Source organism: Furipterus horrens, unplaced genomic scaffold (assembly GCF_987537825.1).
Source record: "Furipterus horrens unplaced genomic scaffold, mFurHor1.1.pri manual_scaffold_3, whole genome shotgun sequence".
NCBI lineage: Eukaryota > Metazoa > Chordata > Mammalia > Chiroptera > Furipteridae > Furipterus > Furipterus horrens.
The window spans coordinates 96,945,993-96,966,392 of NW_028327173.1; the positions used below are offsets into that span (position 1 = coordinate 96,945,993).

Consider the following 20,400-nt stretch of genomic DNA (forward strand, 5'->3'; position numbering starts at 1 on the left):
TTGAGATTTCTGAGAATTAAATCACTTCTCCACAAACACAGAATATGATGTGATGCCCTGGCTGGTGTAGCTCAGTGGATTGAATGCCGGCCTACGAACCAATGGGCCGCCGGCCTACGAACCAATGGGCCGCCAGTTCAATTCCCAGTCAAGGCATGTGCTTGAGTGCGGGCCAGGTCCCCAGTTGGGGGCCTGTGAGAGGCAACCACACATTGATGTTTCTCTCCCTCTCCTTCTCTCTCCCTTCCCCTCGCTCTAAAAATAAATAAATAAAATCTTAACTGATATATCATACATATATATATATATATTTTTAATCTTATGCCTGTCTTTCTCAGGGACACTCTTTGAAGGCAGAAACTGGATCTTATTCTTTTTATTATAATTGTGTCTCCTAACATGCCTGGAAGAGAATCCCAGTAAATACTTCAATTTAATAGAATCTCTTTATATGAGTATAGTAGGCTTTACTATTTTTAAAAGGAAGCTCTCTGAACACATGGGAAAAATAAGAAAGAATGATACACTTGCCCTGATATGTAAAACAAAAATTTAAAAACCACAAAGCTAGCATTAACTTAGAAGATCAAATGTCCCTCAGTGTGACTGATAACATTGACATCTGCTCATTCAGAAAACCTCTTAATTGTGTGATTATCACTTTTCCCAGTTTTCAAGAGTCTCATTTGATAGAAGATTCTCTAGAAAGAGCAAGATTTCCATCACAGATTTATTGTTCTGGAAAACTTTCACTCATCCATTTCTTCCCCTCTCTATTCTCCTCCCAGTCTGTATCACCTCTACTACCAAACACACACACACACACACACACACACACATTAAGAGGTTATTTTCTAATAGTTATGTTTTTTTTCTTAATTACATGTAAAAGTGAACTTAAAGATTCTTAGAGTTATTTGATAGCAGTTGTAGAAAACCCATGCAAACTGTGTAGTCAGAAGAAAAAAGAAACATTCTGCAGTATCTTTTGGGGTTCTCCTAGTGTGTAGTGTCATTTTCTCCCCTTGCTGCACGTTACCAACAGGTTCAGAGCATAGATCCCTGTTCCCTGGTCCATCCTCCAGCTCTTACTCATCAAGTAGAGAGGTGTGCTTCAGCCCCAGGGCCGGTGGTGTGTGGGTTATTACCTGGGTGGAGACTAGGGGAGGCAGGTTGCATTCCTGGAAGGTGACAGTGGCCCTTGCCTCTTGATCATTTTGTAACCACATCCACACAATACAAATACTCATCTGGGTGTGGCCATACCACCTTCCTCCTTTTCATCAGTGCAAAGGCAAAGATCCGGATCCCAGGGCCTTCATGGGTTCCTGTGTTTTTTAAATGTCTCTTTTAAATTAGGGATTACTTGCTGATTTTCACTGGAACTTAAATTTCAAGTTTGAAAACAAAATGCAAAGCTTTCACCTGGCCTGTTTTAAAGCCCTGAAGGTTATCCTTTTGTATTTGTGTTTGCTTTATCATTTACATCTTTGGATTTGATTTTTCCAACAAATTTCAGACCATGCTTATGAGAGCAGGAATTATTATTTGCATTTTTCATATGAAAAAGCTGGCTTTGAAAAGAGAAGCTCTGGCCTGAAGTCCTGGCCTTGTAGTGAACAGTGGTTTGTTTCTAGCCTGACCCTACTTACTCTTCAATGCAACCCCTTATTGTGATACAGCACCAGGTTTCAGGGTTGATTGTTGGTATATTTACTCATTCTCCGGAGGTTTTAAAGCCATTTTTTTTCCCCACTAACTTTAAATGGTAATCATTTAAGAAGGGCCATTATCCCTCACTAGGAATTACAAATAAACTCGCAGTTTTACTAATGGCCTTCTGGAATCTTTAATCCTGTGAAACAAAAAGCACAAATATGAGAAATTGAATTAAAAGGAAACTGTAAAACACTTGAAGAGTCAAAAGTTAAAAGGTCAGATCATATTATCCTAAATAGGAGACTTCCTCTGAAGTATTAATTTAATAGTTGTACAATCATATAATTTGAAGAAGATATCAGCTCTGTACAGGAGATACAGGTTTAACAGAAATCCTCTTATTTGATTCTTATCTTCAAAAAAACTGAAGTAAGAAGTTTGAAGAAATGACATAGGTGATTTAAATTCCATTGCCTTTTGTCAGTGGCAGCTGAGAGCTTCATTGTAGTTAACTATCTGCAAGAGCCTCTGGGAAACCAAAGCCACATTGACTGACTGGGTCAAATGAGTCATCTATTAAATTAGCCCTAATGAATGACCGGTTTGCTTGTTTAATTACGCGTGATATAGGGCTCTGGGATATTAAAAGTCTAGTGGAGCTCAAAGAAATTGGATGGGCTTAGTTAAGCATTTCAGTAGGATTTCCTAACTCACCCTACATGAACATTCCTTCCCTTCCTCTTCTCTCTCTCCTTACCTCACTCTTTCCCTGTGTCCCTACCCCTCCTTTTCTTCCCCTTCCTCCTCCTCCTCCTTCCTTTTATTTTTTCTCCTCCCCCTCCCCCTCCCTTTCTCAGCAGATGGTGAACAGTATCAAAAACTCTTCCTTCAGAGTGTTAACAGTGTCTTGAGTACTAACCACCTGGTTTTGCATGATGAAGACCCTCTTAAAGTGTGATAAACTGCTGGTGGTATACCCCCTTACTTCATGTGTACTGTGTAAACAGCATTGTGTTGTGAGTAGGTGGCTACTGGGCTTCCTCTCACTTTGTTACAGCTGTTTTCCATATGCAATAGAATAGTGAAAACATCATGATAATACGGAAAGGGGTAAATTAAACCATGATTATCACATGAGTTTGTGTTAAATATTTAATGACAGTTTTTGCACAAGCAAGAATTGTAAAATCTTCAAGTACAGCTAACCTTTCCATCTTTGTCTGTATTTGAGAGGTATGTCAAGGTAAGAATTTCCAAACCTGTAAGAATTTTATGAATTTATCAGAGCCAAACTGACAACAGTTGCTAGGAAGCAAATGGAAGGAGTTGAGCTAATTTAGCTCCCAGGAATGGCAGTTTTGCTTCCTATTTTGTATGTTATAATCAAAAGAGGAGGCCTAAGGTTACAAGAAATCCACTGGTGATGAGGGAGGCAGGAGAAAGCAACGCAGGAAAACCTCTGGGATTGGATAAAAGTAAATTGACAGACACTTAGTTTTACACAGGTGAGTACTGGATAATTAACAGTCAACAATTAACATGATAACAATAAAAATGAGGGGATTTGTGGTCTTCCCCTGGTGCAGTGCCTGTGTTTTGGGATCCAAAAAAAAAGGAAATTTAACATTCCAAAGGTATGTTGCTGGAGATGCAAAAAGACAATAGATAGACTCTGTTAATGTAAAGATTGACCCTTGTTAGGGAAAAACACCAGCCTAAGACATGACTACCTGCCATGACCTGCTTTTAGTTAGAAAGTTTTTCATTTCAGACCATCCTGTGTGGTTACTTTAGGTCTCTGAGTCTATAAGGCTGCCATGTAGGCCTTCCCTGAGCTTGTGAGGTTTAGTATGTGGTCCCTTTTCTTCCACAAGTGGCAGCTAACCAGTCTGTTTGAATAATGGAGAAATAATAGTCTGCAGGATGGCCCCTTTTTTCTTTTTGAATTATTCTAATTGTCATTTGTTGCTTTTTTAAAGAAAAGTTCTTTTCTGAACCTAAAATACTATTAATCAAAATATACTTTTAGCTTTTTTTCCCAAGTTTAAGACCGTACTGAGTACTGAAATATGTAAACTATTTGACAGTTCACAAGCTTACTTTCTTAATAGTCTAGTGATATAGGTGCTATTTCCCTTTCCTCCCCCAGAGATGAAAATAATGATAAGGCTTGGAAATATAAAAGAACTTTGTCTCAGATCGGGCCTCTGTGCTGTGCATTCATCTGTCAGCCCTTCATTGAGAGCCTGTTTTGGGTCCTGAGCTAGCTTTCTCTACCTTCCACTGTATTTCATCTTATTTCTCCATAGAAACTGTCACTGTCTCCACCACAGGATAAAGGCTGGTGATTAGAGTGCTATATTCAGGATCCTTGACGATACCTCTCGTTTACCTTTTAAGCTTCATCTAGTCAGGCGCTCTGCTCCAGACACACCTGTGTGTGCTCTTGCTGTTGCTCTTGCTCAGTGCCTAGCTCCCACTGGGTCTTTGGGCTGAGCCGGCCTTGTCTCTGCTCTTTTTCTCTCAAAATTCTGCTTCTCCCGTGGCATCAACCTGAGCTGCCTCCTCTTGACCCTCCTCCCCAGCCACTTAACCAGAAGAATTGACCGTTTCCCTTGTAGTTCTGTAGCTCTTTGTTCCCATCCCTTTGCGTTTCTGCAAGAGCTTTTATCCCAGTTTGGCTGGGAAATCCTCCCTCTGTGTCTGACCCCTTTTGGTAACCCCCAGTGCCCTTCAGAACACCTGAAACTTTGGGGTGTGTGGCATATGTTTCTTAGCTTCACTGATTTATTTAACTTAAACACTGAAGCCTCTTTATCTAACAGGTGAAGCAGTTAATTACTCAGATATTTACTGACATGAAGTAAACAGATAGCTCAGAATCTGAATCTGAACTTAACTCCAATCTTTCATGGTCTTCCCACTGTAACACCCCTCAGGTCACATGAACAACAGAAGTGCTACATGATGCATTTTGCCACAGCTGTGCAGATGAGTCATCTAGGTGGTTCATGAATCAGTTAGGAATTACACTCAGCTACGAGTGACAGCCTGCCTACTAGGGGCTACTTTTTACTCACCACCAGACGTAGGTACAGGCCACTGTGATTCATAAGTGCCAGGACCAAATCTCTGACCATTTCTTCTCTCATGATCCCAGGGTGGCAGCTGCCACCAACTGCAGCCCCAAGACTACACAGCCCCAGTGTCCTGTGCAGTTTCCCTAATGCCTATATCAGGGAAAAGAAGCCTGCAAATCTCTGAGTGACCAGCACTAGCGTTTTGTTAACCATAGCCATGGCCCATGGGCACTCTGCTCTATAGCGGGGGATCATGAGGCCAGGTTTTTGGCTTCTCAGAGACTAATCAAGGAAGACAAGAGTATGGGTGCTACAGAAGACACATGCTTACATCCAAGTGTGTGTTTGCAGAGGTTGTGCACTGGCCACAGTTCATGAGGGAGGAACTGAGTGGACCCAGAGCATGAGGCTCTTTTCCCTGCCTCCCTCGAGAATTTTGCATCAAGTGCATTCCCACCCATGCTTGGACTTCATGTGGTTATGAACAATCACATTAATTGGATGTGTAAGAAGTCAGAGTATAGACTGTAGTTACTTTAGGCTTTGTATTTAAAAGTTCATTTTTTAAAGTTTTTATGATAATTCATAGGTGCTCAGTCTAACACAAATCATGCTATTGGTTTCCAAAATGTTGCCTCAATGCCTGTTTAAAGATTGCTAGCAGTTTTTCTCCCTGTCAGGATTATCGTTCAAATCTGTGGTATAGCTGTACTGTTTTCTTTTGCCTGCCTTTTCCCCCCTACACCCATTTACTGGTGTAGATGGAAACAGAATGCACAATTTTGCTCGCTCATTTATATAACTCTCCTGTTAGATTTCCATTTTACCATATCTACATTTTTGTGTTTGACCTATTAGGGCTTTTTTGGTTTTATAAAGAAAAAAAGTGCTTCTCTCAGTAGAATCATCTGGCCTGTTTCCTGTTCCTCAGCAACTATATGTATATTCTAGCAGAGCTAGGCCTGTGGTTTTTCTGAGTGATGCCTTTACACTGGTGGTCTTAGAATTCAACTGGAGTAATGGGAAAGTTATACTATCTGCTTCTTTCAAGCCTAAAGTTTCCAAGGTGAAAAAATACACATTATTGTCATTTTTGACATAGCATATTTTTTTCTGTAATTAGAATTTAGTCTTTTAGAAAGAATTACACCATTTTATTCTTTGAGGAAGCAAAGTTGCTTTTAAAATATCTTTTAGATAGTGGGCTGCCAATTTTTCATGCCAACAAACTGAGGTGCCTAAGAATATAATCAAGACATATTTACAACATGCAAATTTTCTTAAAGGGTCAATTAACAATAACTAGTTTTCTTTTTACTTTATTTTAATTGAGATACAGTTGACATATAACATTATATTAGTTTCAGGTATGTAGCGTATTTGTATATATTGTGGAATGGCCACCACAATAAGTCTACGTAATATCCATCACTATATATAGTTACAAAAATTTTTTCTTGTCATGAAAACTTTTTAAGATTTACTCTCTTTGTAACTTTCAGATATACATTACAGTTGTATTTACTATGGTCAGCATGCTGTACATTACATCCTGGAACCTTTTTATTTTATAACTGGAAATTTGTACCTTTTGACCACCTTTACCCATTTCACCCACCCTTCACCCCCTGCCTCTGGCAACCACCAGTCTGTTCTCTGTGAGCTATAGGAGGTGGGAGGTGGGTGGGTAGTTGTTGTTTTAGATTCTACATTTAAGAGAGAGCATACAGCCTGTCTTTCTGTCTGATTTATTTCACTTCTCATAAAGTCCTCAAGGTCCATTGATGTTGCAAATGGCCAGGTTTCCTTCTTTTTTATGGCTGACTAATATTCTATCATTTATATATAATAATTTTTCTTTAAAATCCAAATAAAACTTAATAAAGGATGAAATTAACAATAACAGCAAGCAAATTTTATAAGTGAATGACTCTATATTCAGTTCCTATTTTGTATGACAAAGGTAAGGTAAACCTACTGTGGACAGGAGGTTTGTAATGAATGCTGTCTTGGCTGTTCAGTGCCCTTAGAGATCCACTGGACAATGCATATAGTTCTGTAAAGGTATGTGCACAAGGATGTGAAATTATGTATTTTTATGTTGTAACATTACATAAATTCTGAGCATTTTCTAACCAAGTATGCACTTATTTTCCATTTTTTAAAATGCTCCTTTTCAATGTAACATAGTTTTTAGAATCAGGAGAAATCAAAGTTTTCGGAATCAAAGGTTTTCATTTGTCTCCCTGCCCCCACCCCTTTCCTTCCTTCCGTGCATATCATCAGTCACATGGTAGGTCAGACACACAGGTTGTACAGGGAGGAAGACCCCATGGCATTTTCTTTTTCTTTCTTTTTTGTAGTTATCTTGTTGACTAACAGGTAGGTACTACCTTTGACAAATTTTATAGTAATAAATTTAAAAGTGCTTAACTTAATGTGCCTAAGCACATAGGAAGGACTCAGAGAAGTTAGAGCTCTCTCCAAAATTCTTAATTAGGTCACTTCTTTTTAGTAGTTAGTAATGATAAGCACTAAAACTCAGGACTATGAAATCTCTGATTCTTCCCGTAAGTTTAAAAATATAACCTCAGACACTATTTCTTACGAAGGGTTTGTAGATGTTGAAAGATGCTCTGCACCAGGGAATTCAGTTACTTATGCTACTTTCCCCTACAGACCAGTCTGTGATCCCTCCAAGACCTTGCTGAGCCTGAGTGCTGCTTTAAGTTGTGCAGAGTTGAAGGGAATGCTCTTCTTCTTCTTTTTTTTTTTTTTTTTTTTTTAATTTTAAGAGGAAGAGAAAAAAGTTAAAAATTGAGACTAATAAAAGTTAATGAGGAACATTTAAATTCCTAATGGTTCAATTTATGTTGCGAGTCGGTATGGTCTTTAAGGTCAGTCATGAGCCTGGGACAAATCTGGGATTTTAACCCAGAACCTCTTATTCTTGGGTTCCTGCTCTCAGAATCTTTAGTTATTTAAAAAATATGAAGAAGCAGGATACTACACATCATTCCCATACTTGTGCAACTATGCGTGAGGAAATGCCCATGGCAAAATGCAAACGTCTCCCTATTTTTGTAGCTTTTGAGCTGAGAAGCAAACAGCTCATTCTTTCGATTGCTAAGTGTCTGTTTGAGGATCAGAGTGGTGATCAGAAGAAGAGGAAAGAAATATGGCTGAACAGAGTGACTAACTTTCCGTGACCTGTTGGATTTTTTTCTGGATAGTTATGTTAGCTGGGTTGATGACATTAAAATGATATAGTCTGTCTCATAACCCAAATTACCTGCATCTCATAGATAATATTTTATTTTAATAAATTTTTTTACCAAAAAAAATTAGAGCAAAACTGGTCCATATTTATAAGTTACATGCAAAGAGAAACCTTAGGTGAAACTTTTAAGTGAAAAAATGTAAGCTAAGGAATGTGTAAGAAATGGTATATAGCTCACTTATTGATTAGGTATTATCTCTAGTATAGGCATACAATGTATTATTTATAACCACATATTAATTTAAAGTTTTATTTATTTGTGTTTTTGTAAAACGTACATCCCCACAGAGGCCAGCCTGGCTCACAGGAAAGAAGGTTTTCCTGTTAGTGCTCTGACGGCCTTGCTTTGTGATGTTGAACAAGCCATTGATATTTGCTTTGTGAAGTTACTGGTCTGTTCATTGGGAAAATAAGTGCATTATGTTCTATAAGAAAAGTGTTCACCTATTTTAGTTAAAAGACCCCTTTCAAGGTAGAACATTCCTAGGTGAGTTCATATTACTCCCCTTATTTCATCATTGTGCTGGCCTAAAGTAGGTATCCAGTTTTTGTTTTCTTAAAACATCTTTTAAAAATAGTTTTAGAAAATTATCTCTATTTGTAGGTAGATCACAATATATCGCTTTGTGCCAGGTTTGTTGTTTTGTTTAAATTGTACTATAATTCCACTTTGAGAATTTGTACACAAGATGGTGCGGTCCTTGATTTGGGAAAACTCATGTCTGAGTTTGTGTGGGAGCAGTTAAAGTTAGTATAGGTGCACATCAGACAGAGATACAGATGCACACTTGCACCACCCTACACGCAGTCACCTTCCCTTAGAAGCCTGCAATCAAATGGCACAGAAACCATACAGGCGAAAACAGAAAATAGTGATGGAGGTGAGCTTGCAAGTACAGACATATCATCCTGTTCACAAATTGACAGAGAAAATGATGGATTCTGGCAGCAAGTGAGCCAGCAGTTTTTCTATGTGTCTAAGCACTCACACTCATTGGTCAGGCAGAGGGACACGTGCCACCTGACTTCCACCTTTTCAAAGAATCGGGTCTGCCATGCAAGGAGAGAACTCTGCAACAACAGGTCCTCTGCCCCTTCCTGCTGCGTCAAGATTCATTGGGCGTATGACTGGCTAGTGAGAAGGACCTTACAGCCTGTGCTTCAGGTAGCCTTGTACTCACAGAGAAAAGGAACCCTTTTTTCCAGACCCCTTCACCCTGGCTGGTTTCTGTATTCCCTGCTCTCTAGCCCAGAATGCTGCAGGAACCCCCTGGGGTATAGATCCAGGACACTTGCATTTAACAGATCTTGTGAATGTGCAGCATGTCTCACATGGGCCTCCACAACCTCCCAACAGCGTCAAAGTCTCTTTGAGAAACTAGAATATCATAGAGATATGGAAACAGTTGATTTCTAAAATCAGATAGAGTTATTCAAGTAACTTTGACTTCAGATTTTAAAAAAAGACCATAAAATTTAGAATACGCTGGCTTCAATGACAAAAAGAATATTTCGTTGTGTAGTTGTTGATTTCAACTGTGCTTATTTAATTTACAGCAATTAGTGTTTTGGTATGGCCTAAATTTTACCTAAGAATCTCAAAGATTCTTTGGATTTCAAAGTGCAAGGCTCACCCATGCTTGGAACTCACCTACTGAACACTTACTCACCACCCCTCAAAGTTGACCATTGACCATTTGCAGAAACCTACAGGATGGTTTCTCTACATATGCATGTTGTAGTGAAGCCACCTCTGATATATGATGGCACTTCTGTAAGGTGCTGCTTATATAACAATGCTATTTATCAACTTAAACTTCAAGTCTAATAGTTATAGTAATCCTTGTCACAAGTGTCACTCATTCAGTAGTTTTTGCTCGGTAGAGGTTATTGTATCTTTAGGAACACCTTTCTCTGTGAGGAGTCAATTAATACTTTCCCTTCCCATGCATGACAAATAGTACTCGCAGACACCTGGGTATTCTTCTCAGAGATTCCTGCACATGTGTTCACACACACCCCTTTAGGGTCATTTTCACCTACCAATACCCATAGTGTGTACCAGTACTATAGAACACTATACAGATGAACACGGATGCCTTTTCTTCCTCTGTCCCTGTCTCCACACCTGTGTCTTCAACACCAGGAGTGCCCCATGTCGAATGTGGAAGCTTTCAAGTGTTTCCTCTGCTCCTCAAAATAGCCGTGCTGTAATGAAGTTAAATATACGTGCCACCCATACTAAAGCTTACAACTTCCCACTCTTGGCCATGCCGTCTCTCTCTACTTCTTATGGCCTTATCACCTTAAGGCCCTCTTTTTTTTGCAACCCATTTTTCCTACCATTATCTCTCTTCAGGGAACTTAACTTTGCCTCTAATGATTTTTGACAATTTTCCTTTGTCACCCATGTTTCCTTCTGACACTAGGCAGGAGCACGCACGCAGTCTATTGTCCTCCAGAGAGGGAGGAGGGCTTTGTCAGAAGTCAGAGAACTTGTGGTAGAAGCTCCTGACCCTAGGACAGTTGAAGCTGTAGAGAAGCATCAGCTGGATTCTCATCTATGCACCCTCAGGTGGCATATGGGGTCACCATGTTGACATGGCTGTGTTCCCTGAGATGGCAGTGAGCACAGCACATGTCAGAGCCTCCACCAAGAAAGGGTATCACTGATAGCCTTCCAGTGACAGACACAAATTCATTAGTTAAGTTTACTAACTATTTTGTCTTTGTTTAATCAAATAACTGTCCCCCTTTTTTTATTTTTATTTTTAACTTATTCTGTATGCCTGAAGAAAATACGCATGAGAAACTTACCTTTATTTAAGCAGCCAAAAGATGTTTGGTGTTGCTGAGGAGAAATGACATGCTGGAAGATTTTCCTGCCAGCTAGAAAAGAGGGGCTTGCATGGGCCATAGTTCCCTGCATGCAAATGAGGGCTCTCATTAATACAGTGCCCCACTGGGAACTGTCCCTTCTCTGCTCCAATCAGGTGTTTCTGGAACCTTTTTCTCCCTAGGATAGCATCTATTTTGTTTTGTACTATATTTAAAAACTGGCTTTCTCACAGGCTGTCCTGCAGCCCTCAGAAGCTGGAGGTCCTGTCCTGCCATCACGTGTTCTGCATTCAACAGCGCTTTTCTGTTCTGAGCTTGCCCTCCTTCCCAGAGCTGAAATAAATCAAAGTTAGTTGAGGCTCAGTTGCAATAAATCAAGACCTGTCCAGGACTGGAGCCTGCCCAGTCAAAATGTCATAGCTTGGCTTTCACTGAGGATTAATTAAAGGCCTGATATAAAGCCCAGATGTGCTTCAGGAGAGTAGCAAGCTGCTTAGTGGCTGTATCTCCCCAGATTTCTGCCCACCCAAGAATATGCTGAAGGAGGATGGGAAAGGCATCCAAGGTTGGGAGGACATGGAGGGGGAGGGAGGCTCGCATCAGTGCATTTGAGTGTACTATCTAGTTTGAAGGGAATAGAAAAAGTTTTGCAATGTGGAAAAAAATTCTACATCAGGCTGCATGTATACAGTATTTAAATGGAAGGAAAATACAATAGTGCAAAAGTTTTAAGTGAGGAAACAAAAAATAAAAAGAAAACAAACCAAGTAAAGGAGCTTTCATTGTAAAAGAAAGTATTGTAATAAAATTAATGCCTGGTTCACACTGAGCTTGTAAACTTTTTTAGACCAAAGAACCTGTTCAGGTAAAACACTTTTGAGGTGTTTTTATCCACAGAAAGCTGAATTAGGTGGAGATAGCTTTTGGATTAGGACTTACTTCAATTTCTTCCTTTAATTCTGCTTGATTCCATAAAACCACCCAAAAAGGGGCACTTGATTAAATTACGATTGAACAGATCATATGGAATTGAATATGCAACAGGAACTAATTGTTTCATATGTATAAACAAAATACTGCATTTGAAATAGAAAACAGGATATACTTGAAAGCCATAGAGTAGTTGCTGTGTTTTTGTAGGACTTCAAACTTAATACTTAACTACTGTGGAGATTTGATTCTAAATTTGAGAAAAGAAAAAAAAAAAAAAAAAAAAAAAGACACCATCAAAGACTGGTAATACATCAACAAACTTTTCCTGTGGTAATATGTATACTTTCCTTACTGAATATCTGAAAATCAGCTAGTTAGAAACTTTATAAACAAAAGAAAGTGAATCTTGGAATTGCTATGCAATCTATAATAGATAATTGGTGCTAGTAAACGGAATACTTTGATAGGAAAAAATGATGTTCTTTGTGAGAGCTTGCTATTTTTACAGCATATTTTTATATTAACATTAAGCTTTTATCAAAGGAAAGTTCAGCTTTCCCAGAATGGTGGCTTTCCTGACAATGCTCTATTGATGTTTATATTCTGGACCTGAAAATTTTGTCTTTTATGAACTTAAATAATGAAACAGTATACATACAGCAGATTTTAGAGAAACATCCTGGTTTCAACTAAAGTAATCTGAATGTTTTTATATATATTTTTTGACCCATGTATTTTAGTATATAACCATATCTGTTTATAAGGATTTTTTTAGTCTGTTGAACTCTTTTAATAGCCATATTACATGTGATCACATATAGCTTCTTAGTGTTTTTTATCATTTAATCTGATGGCTGAAGTAATAATTTTATCCTATATCTTGCGGCTGAAGTAGTAATTTAAATAGACTTTTTAGCATACGTCTGCAATTTCTCAGAAATAACAATTTCAGTTTTTTTCCAGATGATAAAGTAACATATTTCTCTATTGAGATTACTGAGGACTAGTAGGTCATTTGGGGTTGGTAAGAATCTAGCAAGATGTTATTAGTTTTTTTAAGGTCTTCCTGAAGGACTCTACTTATTTTAGTCAGTTATCTAGAAAAAGATAGTTTACTGCAAACTTACACTTTTATTAGTTCAGATTATTGATTTCTCAGAAAGATTGTTATTTCATGCTTTATTGGTTAGTCCAAAAGTAACCTTTTTACTTACCATTGCTTTTTATTCTACACTTAAATTTTCCTGACACTGTGAGGTTGAAAGACCCAGATCAGTGTGTCTTTAGAGTGAAGACTACGTTTTAAGAGTCAGGAAATTTAGAGAAACAAACCTTCCCTATTGCATATTTTAAATACTTTTGCATGCTCAACTCTCAATATACAGACTTTAATTACACACTTCTAGAACTTCAAGCCAATTGGCAATTGGTATATGATGTAGCATGTGCTATTGTAAAGCAAACTACCCCGCACCCGTACCCAATTTTCCAGTGCATTAGGCTATTCTTTTATATTTCAATCTGGAGTAGTATTTTTATTATTAAATAAAATTATACTTTTTTATCTTTGGACTGTAATCTTCTCAACACCCACAATAAGCCTCTCCCCTGTCTTGCATCTCAGTTCATGCAGCCTCCGCAGCAATGATTTATTATTTAGTTGTTTATGTATCTGTCTGTCCAGGCAGATTACAGATTCCTCAAGGGCAAGAATGGTGTGTTTCATTTAGTTTCTTTAGTGTCTAACCCAGTAATAAGCACATTAGGATGAGGGAAATGACCTGGGAAGGAAAAAAAGGTTACAGCTTAACCTAACTTTTTTTCTAGTATAGCAGTGTGTTATTACAGCATATTGGCCTAAATCAGTTGCCTGAAACACTCTTGAAGTGCTATCATCCAGAAGCACTTTCTTGAAGTTAGGCAGCCTACATTTCAGTGTATAACATTTTAGACTAGGAGATACAATTAGAAAATGATCCAGTTAGATGTGGAAATTAACACCAAAAAAAGTCAGTGCATTATCCAATGTTGTACAGCCAGAACTAAAAAAATACAATTAAAAAATAAAAAAGACCTCTCACCTTCTTTGGCCACTGTTTTTCTTCTCACTGCTGTCTCATATTGTCATATTATTTTAAAGATGTGTAGTAGTTGACCATAAAACTTTATGATTACTTTCCGAAAACACATCTAGCCATATGTTTATAATACGTGTACTTTTAAATTTGTATATCATACTTCAATATGTTATTTTAAAAAATCATCATTTATAGAATTTGACATACTAGGATGAATTCTTTATGAACATTTTAAATGATAATAAATGCTTAGCATTTAAAGTTGAGGGGTTGTTATAAAAATATGGATTTGATTGCTGCTCTCTGTTTAGTGCTAAAGTATCAAACAGGTTTTTCCTTTATGCATTGTTGACAATGTTCATTGTAGACTCCACATGATAAAAGTAGATTATTAAATTTTAGCATTTACTGCATCTACTCAGAAACTGCCTCTACTTGGGTGGTCGTAAACCCCATGTTAGATACCCCAAGGAGGAGCTCACCACCACAGCTGCACTCCCCGCCCCTCATTTCTCACTATCCCCAGCCCCCCTTGCCCAGGGGAAGGCTCTAACTATTGAGGAGGGTTTGGACCACTACGTTGGCACAAATAGGGCTCCAGGCTCTAGTGACCTAAACCTTACATCTTAGCTAAAGTGTGGATGGCTACGTGAAGTCTCTCAGGGACTAACTCCAGGGCATCCTGTCACAGGTGACTGTGTTCTCTGTGCCCAGCTTCTTCACTGCTGCCAGACCCCAGCTGATGCTGTCTTCAGTCAAGGTTATGTCATGTTTACGAATAGTCTGAGTTAAGGTTCTACTGAAGCCTTTGGTGATTGTATTCTGACTTTAAAATTTAATATACTTTATAGTAAACCTATTAAAACTTACACTTTTCCCACCATTTCCTAGAATGACCCTAGCATTTTCTCTCTCTTGGTTCCATGCAGCCTTAGTACTGAGCTTCCTTAGTGAAGGTCTCTCTTTAATGGAGACTATCCCTGGAAAATTTCCTGGATCACTTTTATCCCACTTTGCCACATTGAAAATTGTAAACACTACTCACTTTACCCGCTCTCCAGGTGCACAGAAACGGTGGTTTTAAATTTCCTCCTAGTCATAAAGTCAGGTATTGTTAATTACTCCAGTTCATCAGTATTGAATCAAAGCATTCAGAAAACAAAACAAAACAAAAAAACAACAGGAACATTTAAACCTGAGAGTATATTGTTCATTATAGATGTCTTACCAGCTCTATAGACAGGGTAGATGGAGAAAGAAATAAAGAAGAGAGGAAAGAAGGGAGAAAAGAAGCCTTCCTTCTAATTATGCTCTCCTATTGCCACTTCTAGTCTTCTTAACTAAAAGGAACACTTGTAAAGAAAGTGATAGTTCATAAATTGCTTTTATATACCTTATCTCAGTTCTTTTCTTTCATGGCATTTATCACAATTGTAATGCAGTGATACCTCAGCTAACGAAGATAATTCATTCCAGAATCACATTCGTTAGCCGAAACGTGATTTCCCGTAGGTTTCTATAGAAAATCATTTCATTCGTTGTGGATGCTGCCCACGGAGCATGCACCGTACTGACACTGGTATGAGAATAATTTCTCTCTGTGGCACTCTGGAAGACCCTCTCTAGCAGGTCAAAGCAAAGGCCCTCTCTCACCTCCTGATATACATCATCATCAAATTCGAATCAGCTTATGTTATCAGGTGTCTCATTTCTCACTGTCTCAAAAGTAAACAACCCAGTTGGATTGGTGGGTCTCCCCTATGTGATGTGGTTAGCTCATTTCTTTGTCACACACATAGAGACGGAAGAGATAAGCTCCTGGAATGGCCTGGCATTCATGTTTGCTGCTTTATGTTAGTGCGCGCATCCACTAAAACATTCGTTAGATGAGTCCAAAAAAACAGCGAAAAAAAAATCTTTGTTAGCCGAAAACTTCGTTAGCGGAGAGTCACTCGTTAGCCGAGTTATCACTGTACATTAATTGTGTAATCCCTGGTGATCTGTCTCCTCTGCTGTATTGTAAGCTGCTTTCAGGCAGGGCCCTGTCTGTCCTGTTCACTCCTAAATCCCCAGCCACTGGCCACTCCCTAGTCTATGATAGGCTAGCCATAGCATTTATTAAATAGATGGATGATGAGATTTGACTTCACAGCACCTGCACTCTTAAGAGTGACTCTCCTAGGTTATTCTGATCCACCAGTCTAAGAACCCATTTGCAAGCCCCCATTGCATCTTGTTCTTTGTTTTGAAACTCACAGAACCTTGCTGTTAGTTATCAGAGTCTTTCTTCTTTGCTAGACTGATAGGCTTGGCTTGGAAATGATTCTTCATCACTGAGTCCCAAGGGTCAAGTGCCTTACTGGGCACATGTTGTTGCTTGCTTAATGTTTGTTGAATGAACAAACAAGTAAACACCCTCCAGATACTATTGTTTTGCCCAATTTATAGAAAAGGGAGTTGGAACCTTAGAGAGTGAATGGATTGAGTGGGATCACTTGGTGTGTGGTGGGGTGTCACTAGCTGTCCTTCTGACTTCATGTCCTGTACTTTTCCATTGCACCAGCCTGACTCATTAGTGTGAAATACACCTCATGGCTGCTCTCTAAAGAAAATAGTCTCCAGGACCCGAAGGGCACAGCTGCAGCCTGGAGAGGGGGCGGTCTGAAATGAAAGTTTAGCAGTAATGGCTGAAGCCTCCCTCATGTCCTTCAGAGATAGACAAGTCCAAGTTTGCCTGATCAGCCTGGCATGCTCTGAGTTGTCTCCCAGAAGACTGAGGTGCACCTCACCTTAGGACTTCCAGGGTCCCCTCAGTAATTCCTGAATGAAACTCTCCTCAAGGAGATTTAGGGCAGTCACTTTTTTCTTGCTAGGGTGATGCTATTGTGCATCAATGTAATATTCAGGCACACATGCCCACACCCAAAAATCCTCCTATCTTAGAAAAAAAAAATTTCTTCTCCAAAGTTCCTGAAGGGGTTCTGCTCCCTGGCTGTAGTAAACCCTCATGATCAATAAATGTCACTTGCTGAAAACAATCACAAGGCTGACTGGGGCTTCCTTGGGCATAAGCAGACTTCTGTTAACCTACTGTGCATACACACACTGCCTCTGCTGCTGGAGCCTTCAGGTAATAGCCATCCATTCATTCACTTACCAAAAACTTACTGATGATCTATGCTGTAAAAATTGAAAGACCTTAAGGACTCTTCTTGTGAGGCAGGACCTGCTGTCCACTGTGAGCCTTGAGTAGAAAACAGGGCAGTAGGGAATCACCTTGGTAGGAATCCAGCCTTAGCACAAGGTACCAGATAGCCTTAAATTTTAAGGAGTTTCTTTTTGGTGAAAGGAATCATATAGTATTAGGTCAAGAACATAGCCAGTCCCTGGCTGGCTTACTAGTTAACTGGTGCTTTTTCATGAGATAGCTTGAGATTGTCATATGACAGAACCCCTCTCCATGTATGAATTTAAACTTCAAAAAATCTTTCTTTTTAGGTTGTGGGATGTATTTTTATAGACTTGGAACTGTGTCCAGGGGCAGGGGGTAGAAAAAATTGCAATAATTTTATTTACAAAAGGGTATACTTCTAAACTCAGGGAATAAAAGTTCATTTTACTAAAGGACTCCTCACGGGGTGCTTTGACATTATGTGATCTTTCAGTACAGTAAAAATATAAAGCAAGGCCTGTTTGATTTATACACATTTTGAAAGCATACATCTTTGCTTTTTTCTTTCTCTCTGCTTCATACAATGTCAGACTTTCGTGGAATTAAAATGGCCACATTCTGATGTAAAAACATCCAGTTGCCTAAGAAAGTATCATGCCATAGGAACTGCTTACCAAACATGTTTTGCAATACAGTAGTTGGCAGAAGGCATCTCACTTTAGTAACTAGGGGCACACTGCCCAGAAAAGACTCCAGTGTCCCTGTGAGTATGCCTTCTGTGAACTGTAACTCATCTGTACTTTTCACCATGCTGACACCATAAGCTGCAGTGGCTTCATGTCGCAGTGTATGGCCATGGCCCTGCTTCGGCAGCAATATAAATTACCTTCTTTGCTGAAACTCAGTGGTCCTCCTGAACCTTCGCCTTTCGGAAATGTGCTGGAACGTTTGTCATTTTTGTCCTGCAGAAAAAAATTCAGCTTAATTCTCACAATGGTATAGCTGGGAAGGGAGCCTCATTCTAGCAACCTTTAAGACACCTCTAAATGAATTTCTGAAAGTTCATATTTCTTTAATGCTCATCAGAAGATGCAAATTAAGGATACAAAAGTGGTACCATAAAGGAGATTTTAGTTGTTATTTATGGTAAATTTTATGCTTTGTTGATATGTACAGATTATACAGTAATCAATCTAGCCTTGTTTATATGTAATTTTTAGGTGAGTGATTTTGATAATTCACAATAGTTGAAAATTAGAAGTTCACACGTGTATACTCACTTCCTTTACAAAAAGTAATTTAGTAACACGGGTACATTGTAAATGATTCAAACAATTTTCATTCATGCTTACCATTTTACAAATTTGTTTGTTCTAAGACTTCCATTTTTAATATCAGTATTTGGTTTAAACTAGAACACATATTCTTTGTAGTATTCTGAATACAATACAATTACTCTTGAGCTTTGTTTCTAGTCACTTTAATCATACCTATAACACCTAAAACTTATTAATATGGGTATGTATGCCTGAAGTCAAGCCACATGAAAGTCACATACCATTTTTTAAACAAAATTTATAAAATGCATATAATTTTTTTGAGAATTCTAAATATGAAAAAGTTAAGTCAGAGAAAGATTTCTTCACTAAATTACCTTTCTTGGTGTTTTCAAAAACCAAACTACTTGTCAACTCTTTGCATTTTTTATAATTCTTTATAATACCTTTTTAATGTATACTAGATATGGCATACATATTTTCTCTAGAGCCAAAAAATTCAAGCTCATTTTAAAAATTAAGCTACGAAAACAATTTCTTAGCTTCTTTCTTACTTTTGGTACTTGAACTCATATGAAAAAGCTTTCAAATTTTAATATAGGCAAGTTATAGAACAAGAGGTAGAGAAAGTGTATTTGCATTTTTCTGGCCAGATTACTTTCATGAACATTTTAAATGCAATAATATTGTTAAAAACCTTACTAAAATTGACATAAATTTTTTTCAATATATAATATCATCTGTTCTGTGGACAAAATTGTTTAGCGACTTTGATATGGCCTTGTTTAATTTGTAATTATATGGGCCTATGGGCCTTTGGGTAGTCCTAGTCTTTGATTTAAAGAATATTTTATGGAGTTTCTCTCACACCCATCCCTTTCATAATGGCTCATCTCAGGAGAGCTTTGTCCTCTTTTCAGATATTTATGTCTTCTGAATTCTCTGATAAACTGAAAGGGTTTCAGAGCTTGGGTTCTTTATGTAGTCTGCCACTGAGTCCTGGCCTGCTTTATGAATATACCTCTTCCACAACCGAAGAAGCTCTTACACTAAGATTTTTGGGGCCTACTTACTTTCACAGGGTGCATGTTCAAATGGACCTTGAATCCATGGCACATGTATGATTTGTGACCAAATAATCTAAGATTTTCAGTGAAGAATTATGTACACAGACCTCTGGGGAATATCAGATTTGTAAGGTGGGCTCGGGTAGGCTAGCTTTGTCGAATTGGGATTTTGGTGATGGTTCAGAAACTGATCGATATACCTGTATACCCCCTACTTAGGGCACTGGTTCCCTGGTCTCTATAATGAAGCCCACATTCCTTGACCTGATCAGCAAGGCCTTGAATGGCCTGCCCTATCTTCACTTCCAGCCTTCCACTCAGGTTCTCAGCTGGGATTGTCCAGGAAAACATCCTATTCCCAGGAAAGAAGGGCTTTCTCTCTTTAAGAGACTGTGTGGAAAGATACCAGCACCACTTTCTATTTTGTAATACTCATTTCTGCTTGCATGCTTCATCCACCCTACTAGGTTTTTGTTATAAAAGGAAGGACCATGTGCCTCTATAGTGCCCATCAGGGTTATATACACAGTTGATCCTCAGTAAAATTTGATGAGTAAATGCCTGCATCCTCTTGTTAGCCTTAGTTAATCATCTATTGGTGGTAAATGATCAGAATTGCCCTTAAGTGTTTCTGAAATGATAAGCAGTCCTTTCATGGTGGGGTTGCCAGATTTAGCAAATAGAATTTTTGGAATCCAGTTAGTTAAATTTTAGGTCAATAGCAATTTTTAATATAACTGTGTCCCAAATACTGCATGAGAATAGTTATACTAGGAAATTATTCATTGTTTATATGAAATTCAAATTTAACCAGGTGCTTGAATTTATTTGGCACTCTGCTTTGTGACCTTGGCTAAAGTAACACCAGGGCTACTTCTCTCCAAAAATGTCACCCCTGTATCTGGTCATAGACTTCAGTTGTGTGATATTTCCTTAAGGTGCACATAATCATGGCATAAGTCAAACCTATTTGTTCACAGATAACAAAAATTAAAGACTGGGTGTCCTATCCATCA

The 20,400-nt window shown here is 38.4% G+C and overlaps 1 protein-coding gene across 2 annotated transcripts in view; it reads left to right on the forward strand.

Annotated features, from left to right (window-relative positions):
• Positions 1-20,400, forward strand: part of GMDS (GDP-mannose 4,6-dehydratase) — a 747,100-nt gene that overhangs the window by 343,120 nt on the left and 383,580 nt on the right. The window lies entirely within an intron of this gene.